The sequence below is a fragment of the Pantherophis guttatus genome, chromosome 2 (assembly GCF_059756535.1).
Source record: "Pantherophis guttatus breed Tessera chromosome 2, ASM5975653v1, whole genome shotgun sequence".
In the NCBI taxonomy this organism is placed as follows: domain Eukaryota; kingdom Metazoa; phylum Chordata; class Lepidosauria; order Squamata; family Colubridae; genus Pantherophis; species Pantherophis guttatus.
The window spans coordinates 15,865,485-15,880,524 of record NC_142064.1 but is presented as its reverse complement, the minus strand read 5'-3'; the positions used below and the strand labels follow the sequence as shown (position 1 = coordinate 15,880,524).

At 41.4% G+C, this 15,040-nt stretch overlaps 1 protein-coding gene across 4 annotated transcripts in view; it reads right to left on the bottom strand.

Moving 5' to 3' along the window:
- RAB27B (RAB27B, member RAS oncogene family) overlaps positions 1 to 15,040 on the bottom strand; it is a 140,520-nt gene that overhangs the window by 82,904 nt on the left and 42,576 nt on the right. The window lies entirely within an intron of this gene.

Here is a 15,040-nt window from a genome sequence, read left to right as displayed (position 1 = left end):
AAATGCGTATTGTAGCTGGCCGTCTAGCTGCTTGAATAGTGGCAATAACATCATTTGGTAAATTGTCCTTCATTAACCGAATCCGTTCAATCGCCAGACGGTCAACTGCAGCCATTCTGGATCTGGATGAAATATTGCTCCTTGACTTAGAGAAGTACTGTCCAGTGGTAGCTTCCATGGTTTGTGTATTGATCGATCCATGAGGTCTGCAAACCACTCCCGACGTGGCCAGTAAGGAGCTATCAAAATGAGATCTGCCTTTTCTTCCATCATCTTTCTGATTACATGTGGAATGATCGGAATAGGTGGAAATGCGTAAAGAAGACCCTTCGGCCATTGGGCCCTCAACGCATCCTGATCTTCTGCCCCCGGAGTCTTGAACCTGGAGAAGAATCTTGGGAGTTGTTTGTTCTTCTCTGTTGCAAACAAATCCAGTATCGGTGTTCCATATTTGGTTACAATCAGGTTGAACAGTCGTGGATGTAATTTCCATTCTGCTTGATCTATTATTCCTCTGCTTAGCCAATCTGCTTGTTGATTTAGTGATCCTGAAATGTGTTCTGCTCTTATTGAACTTACATTTCTTTCTGCCCATGCCATCAATCTCTCTGTCTCGCTCATGAGACATTTCGACCTTGTTCCTCCCTGCCTGTTTAGATGGGCCTTCGTGGCCATGTTGTCCGTGAGAATTAACACATGTTTCTGTGCTACTTCCCTGTGGAAATGTCGAAGAGCTAATCTGACCGCCCTCAGTTCTAACCAGTTTATATTCTGTTGTTTCTCGGCCAACGACCACGTTCCCTGAGCTAATTGAGAATTCAGATGCGCCCCCCATCCTAGCAGACTTGCATCTGTTGTCAAAATGACTCTGGCTGGTTGTAGAAACAGAGTCCCCTTGAATAACGCCGGGGATAGCCACCATTTCAGCGAAAGTTTCACTGATGGAGGAACATTTATTTTCTTTAAAGAATTGGCTATTCCTTGTTTCTGAAATGGCAATAGAAGCCATTGCAGCTGACGAGAATGGCGTCTGGCCCACGGTACAATGTTGATTGACGATATCAGTTTTCCCAAAAGTTGAGACAGCACTAATAGGGAAGCTGTTCTGTGAGATAGAACCTGTGAAATCAAATTCCTTATGCTGTTTTGTCTGTCTTTTGAAAGATACACCATGCCTTGTTTTGTATCTATAATTGCTCCCAGGTGCAATAACCTTGTCGTGGGTACTAGATGACTCTTGTCCCAATTTATCGTGAGACCATGATCTTGTAGAGATTTGATCACCAATTCTCTGTCCAGTTGAGCCTTTTGTACTGTCGAAGACAGTATCAGAATGTCGTCCAAATAACAAACAATTCTTACCGACTGCTGTCTTAGAGTGGCCGCTACTGCTGCCATTAGTTTCGTGAACGTCCTTGGGGCTGAAGATAGGCCAAAAGGCATCGCCCTGTATTGAAAATGTTGGGTTCCGTAAGCAAATCTGAGAAATTTCCGGTGTGCTGGGTGAATGGGAATATGAAGGTATGCCTCCTTCAAATCTATGGATTGCATTAGATCGTTTGATCGAACACATCCGAGTATTGTTCTCAAGGAATGCATTTTGAAGCGGCGGTACCTCACATGCAAGTTCAAATATTTCAGATTTAGTATGCCGCGCCATCCACCCGAGGTTTTGGGCACAAGAAATAAGATCGAATAAAATCCCTTTGTCTGTTGAATGAAAGGAACTTTTTCGATAGCTTTTATTTCCAATAAATGCTGTATTTCCATCTTCATAAGATGTTGTTTGGACTGAATCAATGGTAGGGGACATTGAATGTAACAAGAAGGGGGAGATGAAATGAACTCCAGCTGAAGACCGTCGGTCACAGTCTGTATTATCCAATTGTCTGTTGTTGACATTTCCCATTGGTGATAGAACGATTGGATTTTTCCGCCAATGGGAAAATGCATCAAGGAGTCATTTTCCACGACGGAAGGAACGATAATTCGTTCCTCTAAATGGCCTTTTGAACCCTGACTGACGTCTTCCCCTATCTCGAAAGGAAGATCTTTCTGTGGTACTGTTGTACTGTTGGTAAGATGGACGTGAATAATAGGATCCTCCGAATCCCTGCTCAGAACGAAATGGCTGACGTGAAAATGGAGAGAACCGACGATCATAACGTCTGTAAGAGGAAGGTAATACCTTCTTTTTATCCCGTCCTTCGACTAGAACGGCATCCAAAGATTTACCGAACAAAGAATGACCTTGATATGGTGCTGTTGTCAAACGCCATTTTGATCTCATATCTGCACGCCATTGACGTAACCATAAAAGACGTCTAGAAGTAACAGTAGACACAAGAGCTCTAGAAGCAAATTTTGCAGCGTCTAAAGAAGCATCTGCCGCATATTCCGCTGCAGCAATCAATTTGGCCATATCATGCTGTGTGCGATTATCTTGAAACGAAACTCTATCCTTCAGTTGTCTGAGCCATACTAATGAGGCTCTATTAAAAAAGGATGCAGAGGTAGCTGCCTTAATAGCCCAGGCTACTGCTTGATGTGTTTTTTTGAAAGTTAACTCTGCTTTTTTATCTTCCTGTCTTAAACCATCTCCCGCATCTCCTACTAACACAGATGAAGATGAAAGACTAGCTATTGGCTCATCCACTGATGGTACTTGTAAGATTGTATCTAATTTTGGAGCTGCACAATAAAGCTTTTTATCAAAATTATTTGGAACTGAAATTGAACCAGGTCTTTCCCAAGGTTTCTGAACAACTTGGTCAAATAAATCAGGATATGGAACAAACTCACAATCAGAAATAGGTACTGGGAAAAGATTATTTGAAGTAGAAGATTGGTTAGAATCAGTGTCCATATTTGTAGCTATCTTTGCTTTACGAAGAAGTGATTTAAATAGAGCTGGATTGAATAAACCCTTAAATGCTGGTTTGTCAACCACTTCCCCATCATCATCAGATAAATCAAAATCTTCCAGATTATCCTCAGGATCAATCAATTCTGTTGATTTACCACCTTGTACAGAATCTGCATACTCAGCTGTAGGTACGTTATAATGGCCAGAGTGGACTTGCACCGGTACATTAGGTTCTACAGGTAGACCTGAGTGTTGTAAACCTGTTTGGAATATACGGGTAAAAGTTTGAGTCAAAAATGCTTGAAAATCTGAGGCCTGGTCAATTAGGGAATCCTCCCCAATCCTAAATCCAGCCGCAGTTGGCGTAAAAGTGGCCTCTGGGACTGACCGGGTCAAATTTTTAATGAAGGGTCCTGATGAAACTGCTTCTTTTAAATTGAATCCCTCCGGATTCTGCTCCATGTTCTTGACAGTCTCCAATGGAACTGAAAGATTTTTTAAATTAGAGACCGAATCCTTTGTTATGCTCTGTTGACCTTGATTCAATTGGGGATTAAGTATAATTATGTCATTTTCTCCACTTTGAATATTTGTTTGTGCCAAGCGCTTGGCTTTATCAAATTGCCTTTCTAAGGCATTATGTCTACGCTGATCTTGTCTGGTTATTCTTAAAAACCCATCAGCTTGACTAGCTTCATGATGATGAGAATGCCCTGAAGCCTTAGATTTAACCTTCTTTTGTTTCGATGGTTTAGGAGAAGGGATTCTAACAGGAGATGGGCTTTGATCCAACTCTGAAGAAATTGCTTCTTCTGCCATAATCAATCACCCAACTCCCTCAAAATATAATAGACAATTTTAAATAATATATACTTTCCTGTAATGATAGTTGTTTATCCCAGTCAGGAGTCAGGACCCAGACCAAAACTTGGTACTGTCCCTCACACGGCTTCCACAAGAGTTGATTAATCAGATAGCCCTCTAACCGCTCTGACCAGATGACGGTTGGGCACAGTAACGGCTGTTTAAAGCGATAACGCTATGAGAACAAACGTCTCCAAATATTGCCGTTTGATCCTGTTTGACCACTGTCAAACGCTCGTAAATCTTTAGCTTCTAAAGCCAATCTGTTTCTTTAAAATTCAATCTCCTGACTATTTAAGTTTGCCGGCAAGGCAGGGACTGTAAAAATTGCCGCTCAACTAAAGGCTTAAATAGCGAGGGCGGTTTTGCCGGTACTCCGGTTAACCAACTCCACGCTCGCGGCGACGATCAGCTGAGGGAAAGTCCGAACTTCCCCTAGGTCTCAATTATCGCTATTAATGCAGCGGAAGGCGCCCCAGCCGGGAACGCCAGTCCGCGCAGCGAAAAAGAGTTTGAATTAAATTCCTTTTCAATTTTCTATTGAAAAAATTCGCTTAAACAAATAGAGAAATAGGCACTCCAGTCTGATCACTAGTGACTGAGTGAAAAGACTGGACATGCGCAGTTGGAGTAGGCGGGACAAAGCTGTGGAGGAAGATTTGATTGGCACCCAGTCGAACTAATGACAGAGAAAAGTAACCCATACAGTGGAGTGGCGGAGCATCGAGGAGGTAAATGCTTTGTTTTGTTTTTATTTAGAGCAATAAAATGTATTCAGCTGGATCTGTGGCAACACCCCAGATAAATTCACCCCAGGACTTAATCGCTAAGCCATAACATCAATCTGGCTTCAAACATGCTCAGCAATTATAATGCTTTGGTAAGGTCACACTTGGAATACTGCATCCAGCCACAATGTAAAAAAGATGTCGAGGCTCTAGAAAGAGTGCAAAGAAGAGCAACCAAGATGATTAGGGAACTGGAGGCTAAAACATATAAAGAGCGATTGCTGGAATTGGGTATGTCTAGTTTAATGAAAAGAAGGACTACCGGTGACATGATAGCAGTATTCCAATATCTCCAGGGCTACCACAAAGAAGAGGGAGTCAAACTGTTATCCTAGTCAAGCACTTGAGGGCAGGACAAGAAGCAATGGATGGAAACTGATCAAGGAGAGAAGCAACCTAGAACTAAGGAGAAATTTCCTGACAGTTAAAACAATGAATCAGTGGAACAACTTGCTTCCAGAAGTTGTGAATGCTCCAACACTCATTTTTAAGAAGAGATTGGATAACCATTTGTCTGAAATAGTATAGGTTTTCCTGCCTGAGCAGGGGTTTGGACTAGAGTCAAGATCCCTTCCAGTTCTTCTGTTCTGTTCTGTCCTCTCCTCTCCTCTCCTCTCCTCTCCTCTCCTATTCTATTCTGTAACTCTGATTTATGGCTTAGCATATTGGCCAAGACCAACCAGTTGCACTGTATTGAAGAAACAAGATTAAGTAAATTGTGGTTTAGCACAATACATGAATTCAGGGCCATATTTATCAACAGCATAGCCAGCAAGTATAAACCATGGTGGGCTCAGTAACACACAATGTTACTTCCTTCCTCCATGAGTAACCAAGATTTGTAGGGTGTAAAAAGAGAAAGTGTTTCAGAGTTACTGTTCTAAAGAATCTAAATCTTGCGTTTCAAGAGGCCTTGCACTTGGAAGGTATTTTTATTGCTTTTAACTAATGGACAAGTCCTTCTGAGCCTCTTTCAAAATCTCCAGAAGATTTATATTTTCTAACATGAATTAAAAAGGTTTCTTTTATTTATTCTTTTATTTCTTCTATTGTCAATTTTGATGGATGTACTCTTCTGTCCAGATGGCCCCTATTAACCCAGTAAGCTGCCTTATACTATACCAAATTCCTTACTCTAGAGTAGCAACTTAGCTAGGAAAGTAGGGACACCATCCTACTAAACCACTTGTTCCTATACAGGGTCAAAATATGATCTTCTACAGTGAAACTATACAAACACTACCCTATGTGCAAACTGAAGAATGAAAAAGGAACACTAGAAAATTCATCTTCCTAAAATGATAGATGGTGGGATCAAACTTGAAATTTGTCCAGATTTTTAATTTCATAATCCTCGTTTTGAACTCATCGTGGTATCTAGGCAATTCATCGTGACTCAGACTATTTTCTGAAATTCAGAACATGTTATCTAGGCACAAATCCCATTGGAACCCACAAAATTGCTTAAACCTGTTTTTGCAGGTATGAGCAAAAGTGTTTGAATTACGAGCAGAGAGGAAAGGAGAAAAAGAGAGGAGAGGAAGAGAAGAGAAGAGAAGAGAAGAGAAGAGAAGAGAAGAGAAGAGAAGAGAAGAGAAGAGAAGAGAAGAGAAGAGAAAGAGAAACTCTTCTCCACATAGTCATTAAATTGTTTGTACAGCTACTATTGCAGTTCTACAGCAACTAAAAGAGAGAAGTGTCATTTCTTTCCTAAGATATTTTGATATAACTAACAGAATAGTCCAGATAGAACTCTGAAATGAACAACTCTGAGATAAAATGAACAGATGTTCACATGGGATAGATAACAAAATAGCAGCAAAGAAGAAAAATGTAGAATAATTTGGTGGAAACCCGAGGGGCAAGATAAATCCAGACCGAACAGGAAGTTACAGAAAAATTCATTTAAAGACATGGGAGGACAAGTTATGACTGGCATTTCACACATCTTAACTGTGTGATTGTTATGAGCCCTTTGAAATGTATGGTAGGTTTGTTTAATGGCACGTCATAACATCTGATGTATGCCGAGTCTTAGGATTTTGTTTTCTTTTGTTGGAAGAAACTAGTTTTTTAACATGGCTATTTTTTCAGGCTTAGGTTTTACAAAGTTGTTAAACCACTCTACACTTTTCTTTTTAAAAATTAATAGGTTGTATCCAAATCAAGGTAGTAGCTATTGTTCCCTAGCCTTCATTTCCTCTAAGTCTCTGAACGGATGAAATTCGTATTGTTTACATCCCAGAGACACCCAGCCAATTTTATGCTTATGTTAGTGGTAATCCCAAATACTTATACTTCAATATACTTTGATTATGCTTGCCAGCTCTGTAGGCAGCTAAATAGAGTGCTCAACATAATGGACATTGTCTTACCTGAACATCCCTTCTATGTGCGCTGCTGGAGAATCCAATGCTTTGGATTCTCCAAGCAGCACGCTGGAGAATGGTTTAATCACAGAATGTTGAACAAGCAGGACTGAGCAGTACATAATGCTATGTAGTTGGCATGTTCTCACAACCACACTATAGCAAAAGCAAACCAACTACATCATGCTGTCCCAATCCCAACAGTAGCAGTTCTGTTTCTAGGACCAGACATTTTTACTCCAGTCTCACAGTTGCTATATGGCAACTATAGTGGTCAATAGACTTACTCGGAAATAAACAATATTCATGAATATACCTTGAAGGAAAAGGAATGGAGGTGTTTCTCAGTTGTTCAGGCCTTGTGAAAGAGGCTCCCCTTAGAGTTCAGACTTGCTCCATCCTTTCTAATCTTCCAGAAATTACTTAAACTAACTTACTCTTCCAAAGAACATTTTATGAATAGTTTGTTATCGCAATCATTACTTTATCTTGAATTTATTTACATTTGTTTTGGGGACTTGCTAAGAATGCCGTAAATGTTTTACGGCAGAGGTGGTATTCAGCAGGTTCTGACCAGTTCTGGAGAACCAGTAGCGGAAATTTTGAGTAGTTTGAAGAACCAGTAAATACCACCTCTGACTGGCCCCGCACCCATCTATTCTCTGCCTCCCGAGTCCCAGCTGATCGGGAGGAAATGGAGATTTTGCAGTAACTTTCCCATGGAGTGGGGTGGGAATGGAGATTTTACAGTATCCTTCCCCTGCCATACCCACCAAGCCACACCCACCAAGCCATGCCACGCCCACCAAGCCACACCCACAGAACCGGTAGTAAAAAAATTTGAAACCCACCACTGTTTTACGGCCATTACAATTTATGACCGTAATGGGCGGCCTACATAACAGTCGTAACTCAAGGACTGCCTGTACTCGGTATGGTTATGATTTCAGTATTCACATATCACTATTATTCTCATATTTCTGAAATTCGATTAGTAGCTTGTTATTTTTTTAATTTTTTTAAAAATTTGATTTATATGCCGCCCTCCTCCGGAGATTCAGGGTGGCTTACAATGTGCTAAACAATGCATCTTTGCGATGGTACCGTTTCCTATGCAGTTTCATATAATGAACAAAATCAGTGGCTTTTTTTTAGAATCCCATTATTCCTTCAGATTTTAAGACACAACAAAGAAAACATCGTCCAAATATTTGACTTTAGCTGAACATTACTGGGGGCTCTGGGACACAAAGCATTTTGCAACATCCCTTAAAGCAACAACTTACATAACACATCAGTGGAATATTTTATGCATGTTAAGTCATGCGCTAAAGACATCACAGAGCCTTGAAAAGAGAAAAAAATAATCTAGACACAAAAACAATGTATATACATTTCAAAAGTACTTGGAAATATCACTTCTCATAACCCAGCTAGCAGGAAGAGGGTCACCCTTAAGTTGTAATACACATCACATCAAATGTCCCATAAATAGATGCTTTCAATGGTAGAGCTGCAGTGTAAAAGCATGATCATGTTTTATTGAGAGATCATTTTATCTTCTGGACCTAGAACAGGCGTTGCCAATTTCCCCTGTTGTAGGGAAAAGTTAAAGTATCATTATTTTATTAATATATCAATATATATTGAGGGAGGGAGGGAGGGAGGGAGAGAGAAAGAGAGAACAAACAAATGTTTGGTAAAACAGAACTTGAATGAGCAAAGTTGGGTGTGGAAAGTACATCTTAACTATTGCAAATAAGACAATAACTCTGCCAGTCTCCAGAGCTGTTTGGTAGCATTTTTAAGATGATTGTAGGCTTTTTATAGTATGAGAAAAGATTAACACAGAAAAGCATATATATTATGCTGTCATTAGTCCTGCTCGATTGTCACCTATTAGATTGTCAACACTCTAATCCAGGCTCAAGATAAGCATGTTATTTGTATATTTATGAGCTATAGCTCTCATGCTTTCTCCAGGAAGTTCAAAGTGGCATAATTAGCACATCTTTCTCCATTTTTCCCCAATAGTAGTTTGCGGTAAGAGTGAATAATTCATAGTCTCTGTGGTTGAGAATGGACTAGACCAGCTATGGCTAACATTTTTGCCGTTGCGTGCCAAAAGTGGGGGGGAGCATGGGGGGCTTGTGCATGCGTGTGTCCACACCCATAATTCAATGCCCCTGTGCCCCGCCCCCCACGCATGCACATGTGACCCCCCCTGTGCTCCTCCCACTTTTGGCACGTGATGGCATAAAGATTACCGGTGGGCCCAGTAGGCCTGTTTTTTGCCCTCCCCAGGCTCCAGAAGCTTTCCTGGAGCCTAGGGAGAGCAAAAACAGCCTTCCCCACCCCATTGGAGGCCCTCTGGAGGCCGAAAATGGCCTGTTTTCCAACTTCTGGTGGGTCCAGAAGGCCCAAAAATCAGCTGGCTGGCGCGCACATGCACGCTGGAGCTGAGCTAGGGCAACACTTGCGTGCCCATAGATATGGCTCTGTGTGCCACCTGTGACACACTTGCCATAGGTTTGCCATCATGGGACTAGACCATAAATTTTCCTGGACCCCACTCTATACAATCAGAGATATAGAGGAAGTAGGTGAACAGTTCTATAGCAGCTTGAAGCACCCTTCTCAGCACAAAACCCAAAGCAAGACAAAGTCAAACAAATTAGCAATACTGATTTTTCACATTTCTGAGAGTTCGTTATCTTGGGTGGGGAGCACTGAATAATATATATGGCATCTTTGGTATTTTTATTTTATTGATGGAACCGTTTGCAAGCTGACGAAGATTTAAAATGTATGGCTTAGAACTGCAGGGCAAGTTTGTGCAATACTCACTGGCCTCTGGAATGCAACGTTGCATCTTACACAATGTAAAACGTAGTATGTCAAAAAATGCCATCATAAACATTGTAAAAAATCTGAGATAAGAGCAATGTAGAAAATTGATGTTTCTATGCAAAGGAAGATCTGAGGTTTTGAAAGGCTGTAGAAATGTAACTTACACAAGTATTAATCATAAATGCATATGCATATATGTAATTTTTCTTTAGCACGTTGGACTATCTGGCTTGTCCCTCTAATTTTGCCTGCAGGCACAATTCTGCACTGGTTATGTGACAATATGACTTGGATTGTGTAGAGGACAGATTATTGTTTACAAAAAGGAGAGGACCACAGTTCTGGGATAGTTCACACAAGCAGCATCTGTCCTTAACCTAGATATACTCCTTTCCAAGGTATTCTCCTTTATCACTTTAAACTTGAAACCCTCACTTTATGGCCAATGGATTGTCAGTCTCAGTCAGGCTAATCTAATTGCTCTTTCTTCTGGATTTTTGCTTTTAAATATTTCTAAAAATCTTGAAGTTTTACAATATCTTTGAAGTAGGTGGAACTATTTTGATATTTTTGCGCTTGCCATACATACAGTCCAATGTTCAATTCTTGGCAGCTCTAGTTGAAAACAGAAAGGAAATGAAATACTGAAACTCATAACCTCACACATAAATTTCCTTCAAGCCCTGCTCACTTATTTGTCCTTTCTCCCTATCTTTCTGGGATGGTCTGATTCCAATCTCAAGATTTCCGTCATCACCAGAAACTGAATTAACTGTATGGAAAGGAAAACTCATACAGGGGAAATGAACAAACTTTAGATATCTAAAAGTCAGAATAGAATATTACCAACCAATGAAGTAACAACAGAAACTATCCTACATTTCTCCCTCCCTCCCACCATAAATTCAAGAATTTAGGAGCTGCAATTCTCTTATAATACACTCTAATTAAGTACACTTGGTTAACAGAAAGGATTGAAATCTGAAGTCTTCTATAATTAATTATTCAACCAACCAGCATTTTCATCTAAAGCAGGGGTGTCAAACTCATGGCTCGCGGGCTGGATGTGTCACATGCTGCCCCTGCCCCTGCCAGGTTTAGCGAAGGGGGGGGAAGTCCCGATACATCATGTGACACCGCCATGACAATAAGAGTTTGACACCCCTGATCTAAAGCTAAGGTACTCTGTGATCCCTGAATCATACTTGTAAATCTTAAACTTATCCTACTTGTGATTAGAGACATTCAATCAATGTGTGTCAAAATAACAATAATGAAGATAAGCCTTCTATTATTTTTACAGTGATGAAGTAGCGCACTGAAGACATTTTAAGTTTCTAGGAAGTAAGGGGTTCACTCTCCACATACAAGCCATAATGTGATTTGCTCGATTTTGGTTTAGTACAAGGTGTATGTAGCCAGCCATAGTGCTTCATAGACTATTGTTTATGGATGCATACCAGGGGTGGGCTCCTGGGGGTTTGGCAGGGTTCAGGTGATCCTCTAGCCAAGGTTTGCTGGGGTTCAGTGAACCCCCAAATGCCACCCGTGGCTGGCCATGCTCACCCCGGCCCCCCACCCCTCCCCGCTCTTCCCAGGAATCTCCACATGGCCCGTTCATCATTCCAAGTAAGTGTAGGGGCTGCGCAGAGGGTCTGGGGGGGGGGCAAAAATGGGCCTAACACAGGTCTGTTTCTGGCCTCCGAAGGGCCTCCGGACTCTGGGAGAAGCTGCTTTCGCCCTCCTGGAGGCTCAAGGGAAACCTCCGGAGCCTGAGGATAACAAAAAATGCCACCACCACCCCGCCGTGGTGTAGGGGGCTGACTAGTCCATGGCTGACTAATCCACCATGGCCACGACCACCCAGCAATGGGGCAGCAAATCCGTTGCTAAGGGATCTGAAGCCCACTCCTGATGCATACAGTATGCCCATGCAATCCCAGCCATTGGTAGTTTATTCAGTGAAAATGGTTAGGCCGTCATGGGTGGTAGAATGTAAAACACACCTCTGTTTTCCTAATGCACTGAGTCAGAAATATTGAAAATCCAGTTAAAAACTCTTTTCAATTGCAGGTTTGTTTTGTGAACAATGTACTTAACATTGCATGAAATCAGCTTCTAGACCTACAAATTCATTGAAGAGATAGATTTGCAGAAAGCTTTAGAGGCAGCGCAGCTAAGAATAAAAGCTACCTATATTTCCTTTAAATATAAGGGGAAAATCCTGATGGTAAGAGCTGTACAATACTAGAACAGTGGAGATTGTGGGTTCTTTATGTCTGGAGGCTTTTCAGAAGAGGCTGGGTTGCAAAAGGTTGGACTCTATAAACCCTGTAATTCTATGACTTCTTAAAAAGGAAGCTGTATCTTAAAAATACAGTTTCTCTTTGCTGATTCAGGAATGAAAAATGTAAGGTGTATCCTTCACCAAATAAACAATGCATAATGGTCTCTATTAATTTGCTCTTACCGCAGGGGTGAAATTCAGCAAGTTCTGACAGGTTCTGGGGAACCGTCAGCAGAAATTTTGAGTAGTTTGGAGAACCGGCAAATACCACCTCTGGCTGGCCCCAGAGTGGGATGGGAATGGAGATTTTGCAGTATCCTTTCCCTGCCACACCCACCAAGCCACGCCCACCAAGCCACACCACAACTCGCCCACCAAGCCACGCCCACAGAATCAGTAGTAAAAAAATTGGAATTCTACCACTGTTTTACTGGGAGGCATTGCTAGTAAAGTGACCCCGTCAGAGATGGGTTTCAGCAGGTTCTGACCAGTTCTGGAGAATCAGTAGTGGAAATTTTGAGTAGTTTGGAGAACTGGTAGTAAAAATTCTGACTGGCCCCGCCCCCATCTATTCTCTGCTTCCCGAGTTCCAGCTGATCGGGAGGAAATGGGGATTTTGCAGTATCCTTCCCCTGGAGTGGGATGGGAATGGAGATTTTACAGTATCCTTCCCCTGGCACCGCCCTGGCACGCCCACCAAGCCATGCCACTCCCACCAAGCCACACCCACCATTTTTGAAACCCACTCCGTGGACTCCGTGTATTACCGTAGTAAGGAAAAGTCAGTTATACTGCTGTTAGTCACAGCACAGAATGGTTAACTAGATGGATCAGCAATCCTGTTGAGTATAAAACTGCCCCTTTACCAGGTAAGTAGCAATGACCAGAGATTGTTTTAAAGATTACTGAACTTTATTCAGACTATAATACTTCATGAGAAAGGAACACCTGTAAAATAAATACTGCAGCACAGTTCAGTATCAGTCAATATTTATATAGCAGCTACGGTACGGTCAAACCTGAAGCAATTGTAAGTAATACTTAAAAGATTGCATGGTTATCAAATATTTTTCTTTCAGGTAAGATCATATCTCTAAAGAGGCCCAAGACCTAATGATGACACCCTGATCCAAAATTATTTCATTCAGTTAAAAGTAGAACCACTACAAGCTTTTAAAAATGCTGAGACTGTTTTTTCCTCTCTTGAATTCCTTTGAACTGCTTCATCAGCCTTTGTATTTCTGCCAACCTCCAAATTGCCTTATTCGTGGACTGTCAGGTGTTCAGTTTAAACAGCCAAAAAAAAAAAAAAATCACAGGAAGAGCTGCTATTTAAACCACACACACAATTGAAATGACAGGAATTATCCTCACTTGTTCCAACCAGAAAACTTCCCTGTCTTGTGGTTAGTGATGGATGTGCATGTTTGTGTATAATATATCCATTGCCAGTATGCATACATACAAAAATTAAATCTCACCAGTTCTTATATCTATAAGTAATTTTATGTGTCCAGAGAAGCACTTAATCACAGAATCCTTTCTCTTTGTCTGCTAGATATGTTGAGGATAATACCCAAGATCGAATAACTGAAAGCAAGTAAAGGTAAAGCTAAAGGTTCCCCTCGCACGTTTATGCTAGTCGTTCCCGACTCTAGGGGGCGGTGCTCATCTCCATTTCAAAGCTGAAGACCCAGCGCTGTCCGAAGACGTCGCTGTGGTCATGTGGCCGGCATGACTAAATGCCAAAGGTGCACAGAATGCTGTTACCTTCCCACCAAAGGTGGTCCCAATTTTTCTACTTGCATTTTTTACGTGCTTTCGAACTGTTAGATTGGCAGAAGCTGGGGCAAGTAACGGGAGCTCACCCCATTACGCGGCACTAGGGATTCGAACTGCTGAACTGCTGATCTTTCGAGCGACAAGGTCAGCATCTTAGCCACTGAGCCACCACATCCCTTTCTGGTACTGTCTGGCAATATCCCTAACAATGATCAAGTTTTCGTTAAAGTGTTGCCGAAGAGCTTTGGGAGGGTGGTTTGTTTGGGTTTCATTTCACTTGGCGGTATGGCCTACAATCGTAAGATTTTGTAGGGATTTCCCATCCAGCAAGTACCTTGGTCTGATCTTGCTTAGCTTCCAAAGTTGTGACAATTTCATGGCAATAGGCGAACATGGAAATTATATTCCAGTAAATATAGTTAAGAATGCTTAAAACCAGGGTTTCCAAATTTAGTGGAATTCCCAAGTTTAGGACTTGAACTCCAACAATTGCTAGCTGGGAAATTCTGAGAGATGAAGCACTAAGTCTTAAAACTGCCAAAGTAGGACATCCCTGCTTTAAACAAATACTTAAAAGGGTAGTCTTTTTTGGGACAATCAATCTCTGATGACCCATCGCATCCACATAGTTTTGTGGTCAATTATAAGGGTATGCCATTGTCTTTTTAGAGGGATTTTATTTTATTTCCCAATTTAAAGTGTAATATGGGGTTTCCTGGTTGTGTTCTATTCAAGAACTAACCCTGCTTAACTTTTCAAGATCAACCAAAGTCATCTAGCTGCTGTCACTTAGCTGAGCCTCCTTAGATGTAAAACCTCAGAATTTGGGAACAGGCCAGCGAACCTCAAGGATGGTTCAAACAAACAGCAGCAGAATAGATCTACCTGTCACTCATCCTGTTAGAGCGTGTTCAGGATCACATTATAACAGACTGTGTTTCACCAAGCCCAGCCTACTCCAGAAATAAAAACATTCCTTAGTTTTTGAAATAAAAAGTTCCTACAAAATAGAAACTACCGTATTTTTTGGAGTATCAGACGCACCGGAATATAAGATGCACTTTAATTTTGGGGGAGGAAAATAAGAAAAAAGCTGATTGGCGGGTGGATCGGCCTCTGGAATACCCCCAATCAGCTGTTCCCAGAGGTGAATTTTAGCAACAAGTTCGTTGGTTGAGAGCTCTGTGCCTTGCTTTTTTTCCTGCCTTTGAAAGCCTCCGAAACAGAGCTTCAG